The sequence below is a fragment of the Oncorhynchus gorbuscha genome, unplaced genomic scaffold (genome assembly GCF_021184085.1).
Source record: "Oncorhynchus gorbuscha isolate QuinsamMale2020 ecotype Even-year unplaced genomic scaffold, OgorEven_v1.0 Un_scaffold_2775, whole genome shotgun sequence".
NCBI classification, from domain to species: domain Eukaryota; kingdom Metazoa; phylum Chordata; class Actinopteri; order Salmoniformes; family Salmonidae; genus Oncorhynchus; species Oncorhynchus gorbuscha.
Window position 1 is genome coordinate 18,905 of NW_025747195.1, and position 8,596 is coordinate 27,500.

Here is an 8,596-nt window from a genome sequence, read left to right on the forward strand (position 1 = left end):
GAACAGAGTATATCTACAACTATTACTGGTCCCTTGGGGCCCAGCGTAGAACAGAGTATATCTACAACTATTACTGGTCCCTTGGGGCCCAGTGGGTAGAACAGAGTATATCTACAACTATTACTGGTCCCGTGGGGCCCAGCGGGTAGAACAGAGTATATCTACAACTATTACTGGTCCCATGGGGCCCAGAGGGTAGAACAGAGTATATCTACAACTATTACTGAATAAAGGCCCCGGACCCATGGGGCCCAACAGGTAGAACATGGTGCTTGCAACACCAGGAAGTGAGTTCGATTCCGGCGGGTGACCAGTACGAAAAGGACTACAAAAATATACACTCAATACTGTAAGTCGCTCCGGAGAAGAGCATCTGTTAAATGACTAAAAATGTCAATGTAAAAGCCAGGCTAAAAAAAAACGTAAACGTTTCCTGTATCTCTTACCTCCAACACATAGCTGTCGATCGCTTCACGTGACACGTGTGTTTGGCCAAAGCCTTAATCACACACAGCTCCTCCTCTTCCTGCTGCCGGAGGAGGACGGCCGTCGGCGCGGCAACGCCACTCACTGTGGCGTTGGCGTAGTCGGCGGCGGTGAGGTTAGCATTAGCGACGGTTGCCGTGGCGTTGGGGGTGTTGGAGTCTGCCGTTGAGGATGTGGAGGTGTTGGTGGAGTTGTTCCGCAGCGGGTCACATTTAGGATAGGTCTCCCCGTAAAGACAGCGTAACCAATCTCCCATGAACACCGGCAGCAGGTTGATGACGGACTGGGCTCCGTTTTCAGTTTCCGCTACACGCACCTGCCTGAACCTCCCGGTCCACGTCACCTGGAAATTATTTTTAAATAAAGAAATGTAAAAGGTTTTGTTGAAAATGGCACAATATTCCCTTTACATACAGTATAGCTGGTGTCAGAGTGTTTAAGTGATGTACCTGGTGTCAGAGTGTACCTGGTGTCAGAGTGTACCTGGTGTCAGAGTGTTTAAGTGATGTACCTGGTGTCAGAGTGTACCTGGTGTCAGAGTGTTTAAGTTATGTACCTGGTGTCAGAGTGTACCTGGTGTCAGAGTGTACCTGGTGTCAGAGTGTACCTGGTGTCAGAGTGTTTAAGTTATGTACCTGGTGTCAGAGTGTACCTGGTGTCAGAGTGTACCTGGTGTCAGAGTGTACCTGGTGTCAGAGTGTTTAAGTGATGTACCTGGTGTCAGAGTGTACCTGGTGTCAGAGTGTTTAAGTGCTGTACCTGGTGTCAGAGTGTACCTGGTGTCAGAGTGTACCTGGTGTCAGAGTGTACCTGGTGTCAGAGTACCTGGTGTCAGAGTGTACCTGGTGTCAGAGTGTACCTGGTGTCAGAGTGTACCTGGTGTCAGAGTGTTTAAGTGATGTACCTGGTGTCAGAGTGTACCTGGTGTCAGAGTGTTTAAGTGATGTACCTGGTGTCCATCCAGGTGTGTACAGAAGATCTGTGTCTGAGCCACACCTTTCACCTTCCAGGCAGGAGGACCACACAGCTGCCCGTACTGTCTCCAGGTCAACGTAGAGTTATACCCCTAAACATCAACATTGCATTTCATTCAATACAACTAAAGGTTAAATAAAATTAAATCAAATATGTAATTAAATCAAATAGGACAAATTAAATATGACATTTAATTAACTTCTTATGGCTGGGGGCAGTATTGAGTAGCTTGGATGAATAAGGTGCCCAGAGGTGCCCAGAGTAAACAGTTGCTAATATATGCATGGTATTAATATATTTGGATAGAAAACACTCTGAAGTTTCTAAAACTGTTTGAATGATATCTGTGATTATAACAGAACTCTAATGGCAGGCAAAAATCTGAGAAAAAAATCCAACCAGGAAGTGAGAAATCTGAGAAAAAATCCAACCAGGAAGTGGGAAATCTGAGGTTGGTCAATTTTCAATTCAGCCCCTATTGATGATACAGTGGGATATTGGTCACGTTGCACTTCCCAAGACTTCCACTAGATGTCAACAGTCTTTAGAACCGTGTTTGAGGCTTCTATTGTAAAGGAGGGGCTCATAAGGGCTGTTTGAGTCAGTGGTCTGGCAGAGTGCCATGAGCTGGTCACGCGCATTCACATGAGAGGTAGCTCGCTCTCCATTGCTTTTCTGAAGACAAAGGAATTATCCGGTTGGAACATTATTGAAGGTTGATGTTAAACACATTCTAAAGATTGATTGTATACTTCGTTTGACATGTTTCTACGGACTGTAACGGAACTCTTTTGACATTTCGTCTGCTCCTAGTGAACGCCCTTTGTGTCTTTGTATTTGTTTACCAAACGCGCTGACAAAAGTAGCTATTTGGACATAAATGATGGACATTATCGACCAAATCAAACATTTATTGTGGAACTGGGATTCCTGGGAGTGCATTCTGTTGAAGATCATCAAACAAAATTGTAGACCTGCACCAGGCTGGGAAGACTGAATCAGCTTGGTTTGAAGAAATAAACTGTGGGAGCAATTATTAGGAAATGGAAGACATACAAGACCACTGATAATCTCCCTCGATCTGGGGCTCCACGTAAGATCACACCCCGTGGGGTCAAAATGATCACAAGAACGGTGAGCAAAAATCCCAGTGACCTGCAGAGAGCTGGGACCAAAGTAACAAAGCCTACCATCAGTAACACACTATGCCGCCAGGGACTCAAATCCTGCAGTGCCAGACGTGTCCCCCTGCTTAAGCCAGTACATGTCCAGGCCCGTCTGAAGTTTGCTAGAGAGCATTTGGATGATCCAGAAGAAGATTGGGAGAATGTCATATGGTCAGAAGAAACCAAAATATAACTTTTTGGTAATTTTTGTCTTATTTTGTCTGTCATAGTTGAAGTGTACCGATGATGAAAATTACAGGCCTCTCTCATCTTTTTAAGTGGGAGAACTTGCACAATTGGTGGCCGACTAAATACTTTTTTACCCCACTGTACATGTATTGTGTAACATGAAGTCCTATGAGTGTCATCTGATGAAGATCATCAAAGGTTAGTGATCAATTCCATCTCTATTTCTGATTTTTGTGACTCCACTCTGGCTGGAAAAGTGGCTGTGTTTTTCTGTGACATAGCTCTGACCTAACTTAATGGTGCTTTCACTGTAAAGCCTATTTGAAATCGGACACTGTGGTGGGATTAACAACAAGATTACCTTTAAAATTGTATAAGATACTTGTATGTTTTAGGAATTTTAATTATGACATTTCTGTTGTTTGAATTTGGCGCCCTGCACTTTCACTGGCTGTTGTCATATCAATCCCGTTAACGGGATCTCAGCCCTAATGCGTTTTTAAATCAGTGAAGTGCATTTAGCCATCACACTTTCCAGTACAAAGCCAAGTACAGCCCCAGTTACCATCCCATCCAGTACAAAGCCAAGTACAGCCCCAGTTACCATCCAGTACAAAGCCAAGTACAGCCCCAGTTACCATCCAGTACAAAGCCAAGTACAGCCCCAGTTACCATCCAGTACAAAGCCAAGTACAGCCTCAGTTACCATCCCATCCAGTACAAAGCCAAGTACAGCCTCAGTTACCATCCCATCCAGTACAAAGCCAAGTACAGCCCCAGTTACCATCCCATCCAGTACAAAGCCAAGTACAGCCCCAGTTACCATCCAGTACAAAGCCAAGTACAGCCCCAGTTACCATCCAGTACAAAGCCAAGTACAGCCCCAGTTACCATCCAGTACAAAGCCAAGTACAGCCCCAGTTACCATCCAGTACAAAGCCAAGTACAGCCTCAGTTACCATCCCATCCAGTACAAAGCCAAGTACAGCCCCAGTTACCATCCAGTACAAAGCCAAGTACAGCCCCAGTTACCATCCCATCCAGTACAAAGCCAAGTACAGCCCCAGTTACCATCCCATCCAGTACAAAGCCAAGTACAGCCCCAGTTACCATCCCATCCAGTACAAAGCCAAGTACAGCCCCAGTTACCATCCAGTACAAAGCCAAGTACAGCCCCAGTTACCATCCCATCCAGTACAAAGCCCCAGCCCCAGTTACCATCCCATCCAGTACAAAGCCAAGTACAGCCCCAGTTACCATCCAGTACAAAGCCAAGTACAGCCCCAGTTACCATCCAGTACAAAGCCAAGTACAGCCCCAGTTACCATCCCATCCAGTACAAAGCCAAGTACAGCCTCAGTTACCATCCCATCCAGTACAAAGCCAAGTACAGCCCCAGTTACCATCCCATCCAGTACAAAGCCAAGTACAGCCCCAGTTACCATCCAGTACAAAGCCAAGTACAGCCCCAGTTACCATCCAGTACAAAGCCAAGTACAGCCCCAGTTAACATCCCATCCAGTACAAAGCCAAGTACAGCCTCAGTTACCATCCCATCCAGTACAAAGCCAAGTACAGCCCCAGTTACCATCCCATCCAGTACAAAGCCAAGTACAGCCCCAGTTACCATCCAGTACAAAGCCAAGTACAGCCCCAGTTACCATCCAGTACAAAGCCAAGTACAGCCCCAGTTACCATCCAGTACAAAGCCAAGTACAGCCCCAGTTACCATCCCATCCAGTACAAAGCCAAGTACAGCCCCAGTTACCATCCCATCCAGTACAAAGCCAAGTACAGCCCCAGTTACCATCCAGTACAAAGCCAAGTACAGCCCCAGTTACCATCCAGTACAAAGCCAAGTACAGCCCCAGTTACCATCCAGTACAAAGCCAAGTACAGCCCCAGTTACCATCCCATCCAGTACAAAGCCAAGTACAGCCCCAGTTACCATCCAGTACAAAGCCAAGTACAGCCCCAGTTACCATCCAGTACAAAGCCAAGTACAGCCCGTTACCATCCAGTACAAAGCCAAGTACAGCCCCAGTTACCATCCAGTACAAAGCCAAGTACAGCCCCAGTTACCATCCAGTACAAAGCCAAGTACAGCCCCAGTTACCATCCCATCCAGTACAAAGCCAAGTACAGTGTACGAATAATGTTGATGCTGCCATGGTTACGGAGAGTCCTAAATGATTTGTGAATAATGTTGATGCTACCATGGTTACACAAATATCCTACCCCCCCCCCCCCCTAAAATGCTAACCTCTCCAGTAATGGTGAGAGGTTAGCATGTTTTGGGGGTAGGTGTTTGTGTGTCTGTAACTTTCTCTCTCATCATTATTCAGGATTTTATTCAGGATTATCTGAGATCATGGAAGCGTCCACATTCATCTAGACGTGTTTGGAAACATATTCTATTCTCATGTACAATACAAGTGACTCCAAAACGACACAATACATTATTCCCCATTCATTTCTATTGGGCACTAAATCATCTGAAACACAACTATAAACAAACAGCAAATGTATCCAACACGTTTGTAGAGTCACAGGTTCTAGCAATATGGGACCAAATACTACACTTTTTATTCCTTATTCCAGTCTGACCTTTAACCTTGAAATAATATTAGCGTATTTCAAATCTGAAGTGCTGGAGTACAGAGTCAGAAAAATCTAAAATGTGTCACTGTCCCAATACTTTTAGAGCTCACTTTATGTCTTGCTTTCCTCCCCAAAACTTTTTATGTATTTTTAAATGACTGTTATTATTTATTTGCACACAAGGAAATACAAAACAATGTGATGAGGGGTTTTAAAAAAAGACAAGAGAAAAGTGAAAACCCTAAGGGATTCATAAGGCACCTCCCCCTTTGGAATATTCATAGAATTAACCCCTCCCCCCTTCTTCCTCTTTACCTGCAGTCCCTCAGAGTGGTACACGTACATCCAGAAGAACAGCATCACCATGGTGACGCAGCACAGGATGAGCTTGACGGCGCCGCGTTGCGACATGGAGTGGAACACGTCCATGAGAGACAGGCTGAAGCGCGTCCACAGCCTCAGTGTCACTGGCACCGCACACACGGCCAGCGTCACAATCATCTGACAGAACAAAAAACTTTATTGACCCAACGCAATGTGGACATTATAGTGGTATTATATTGGTGCTATAGTGGTATTATAGTGGCATTATAGTGGTATTTTAGTGGTATTATAGTGGCATTATAGGGGCATTATAGTGGTATTATAGTGGTATTATAGAGGCATTACAGTAGTATTATAATGATATTGTAGTGACATTATAGTGACATAGTGACATAGTGGCATTATAGTGGTATTATAGTGGTATTATAGGGGCATTATAGTGGTATCATAGGGGCATTATAGTGGTATTATAGTGGTATTATACTGGCACCACACACACGGCCAGCGTCACAATCATCTGATAATTATAGAACAAAACTTTATTGACCCAACGCAATGTGGACATTATAGTGGTATTATAGTGACATAGTGACATTATAGTGGCATTATAGTGACATTATAGTAGTATTATAGTGACAGTGGTATTATGGTGACAGTGGTATTATAGTGGTATTATAGTGACATAGTGGCATGATAGTGACATAGTGGCATTATAGTGACATTATAGTGACATAATGGTATTTTAGTGACATTATAGTGACATAGTGGCATTATAGTGACATAGTGACATAGTGGCATTATAGTGACATTATAGTGACATAGTGGTATTATAGTGACAGTGGTATTATAGTGGTATTATAGTGATATTGTAGTGACATAGTGGCATTTTAGTGACATAGTGACATAGTGGCATTATAGTGACATTATAGTGGTGTTATAGTGGTATTATAGTGCCATTATAGAGGTATTATAGTGACATAGTGGCATTATAGTGGTATTATTTGGGCATTATAGTGGCATTATAGTGGTATTATAGTGGTATTATAGGGGCATTATAGTGGCATTATAGTGACATTATAGTGACATTATAGTGGCATTATAGTGGCATAGTGGCATTACAGTAGTATTATAGTGACAGTGGTATTATAGTGGTATTATAGTGATATTGTAGTGACATTATAGTGACATTATAGTGGTATTATAGTGACAGTGGTATTATAGTGGTATTATACTGATATTGTAGTGACATTATAGTGACATAGTGACATTATAGTGGTATTATAATGATATTAGTGGTATTATAATGATATTAGTGGTATTATAATGATATTAGTGGTATTATAGTGGTATTATAGTGGTATTATAGTGGTACTATAGTGGTATTATAGTGGTGTTATAGTGGTGTTATAGTGGTGTTATAGTGGTGTTATAGTGGTGTTATAGTGGTATTATAGTGATATTATAGTGGTATTATAGTGGTACTATAGTGGTATTATAGTGGTATTATAGTGGTGTTATAGTGGTATTATAGTGGTATTATAGTGCTATCATAGTGGTATCATAGTGGTATCATAGTGGTATTATAGTGGTATCATAGAGGCATTATAGTGGTATTATAGTGGTATCATAGTGATATTAGTGGTATTATAGTGGTATTATAGTGATATTATAGTGGTATCATAGTAGTATTATAGTGGTATTATAGTGGTATCATAGTGGTATTATAGTGACATTGTGGTATTATAGTGTGTTGATTTGTGTATTTTGTAAACTGACCTCACTAAATGAAACAAATGCAAATGGACAATAAAGTTATGGTATCGCCATGGGAACACAACAATAATGTTATGGTATCGCCATGGGAACACAACAATAAGTTATGGTATCGCCATGGGAACACAACAATAAGTTATGGTATCGCCATGGGACCACAACAATAAGTTATGGTATCGCCATGGGAACACAACAATAAGTTATGGTATCGCCATGGGAACACAACAATAAGTTATGGTATCGCCATGGGAACACAACAATAAAGTTATGGTATCGCCATGGGAACACAGCAATAAGTTATGGTATCGCCATGGGAACACAACAATAAAGTTATGGTATCGCCATGGGAACACAGCAATAAGTTATGGTATCGCCATGGGAACACAACAATAAAGTTATGGTATCGCCATGGGAACACAACAATAAAGTTATGGTATCGCCATGGGAACACAACAATAAAGTTATGGTATCGCCATGGGAACACAACAATAAAGTTATGGTATCGCCATTTGGGAACACAACAGAAACAATCCCCATCGTGTTTTTAAACTGTATGTACTGCGTGCATGTCTCTTTAAAACTGCCGACCAATCATCACCTTGGTGAGCTCCAGCTCCAGGAACCATTTGACCAGCTGGATGAGGACCATGGCAGCCAGCCCCACGGCCAGCACAGGCAAGGCAAACAGGAACAGGAAGTAGCCAACACAGGTCGGATGAGCCCCACGGGGAAGAGTTTTGGAGCAGCACCACAGAGAACTCACACCACAGGAAGCAGACCAAGTAGGGGACCAGGAAACAGTAGGTCCCACGGAAACCACGCTGCCTAGCCATACTGGGGGAGGAGAGGGGGGTGTAGGGGAGGTGAGGAGAGAGGGGGTGAAGGGGAGGTGAGGAGAGAGGGGTGAAGGGGTGGTGAGGAGAGGAGAGGAGAGGGAGGAGAGAGGGGGTGTAGGGGTGGTGAGGAGAGGGAGGAGAGAGGGGGATGAGAAACCAACATGTTACAGTGAAGCTGCAAATAGCATATTTTGGCCTGGATGACTTAGGCTTTTCAGTGACAACATTCTACCTGGGGGGGTAGGG

At 43.3% G+C, this 8,596-nt stretch overlaps 1 pseudogene; it reads right to left on the reverse strand.

Annotated features, from left to right (window-relative positions):
- Positions 1–442: 442 nt before the first annotated feature.
- LOC124026562 overlaps positions 443–8,596 on the reverse strand; it is a 32,491-nt pseudogene continuing 24,337 nt past the window's right edge.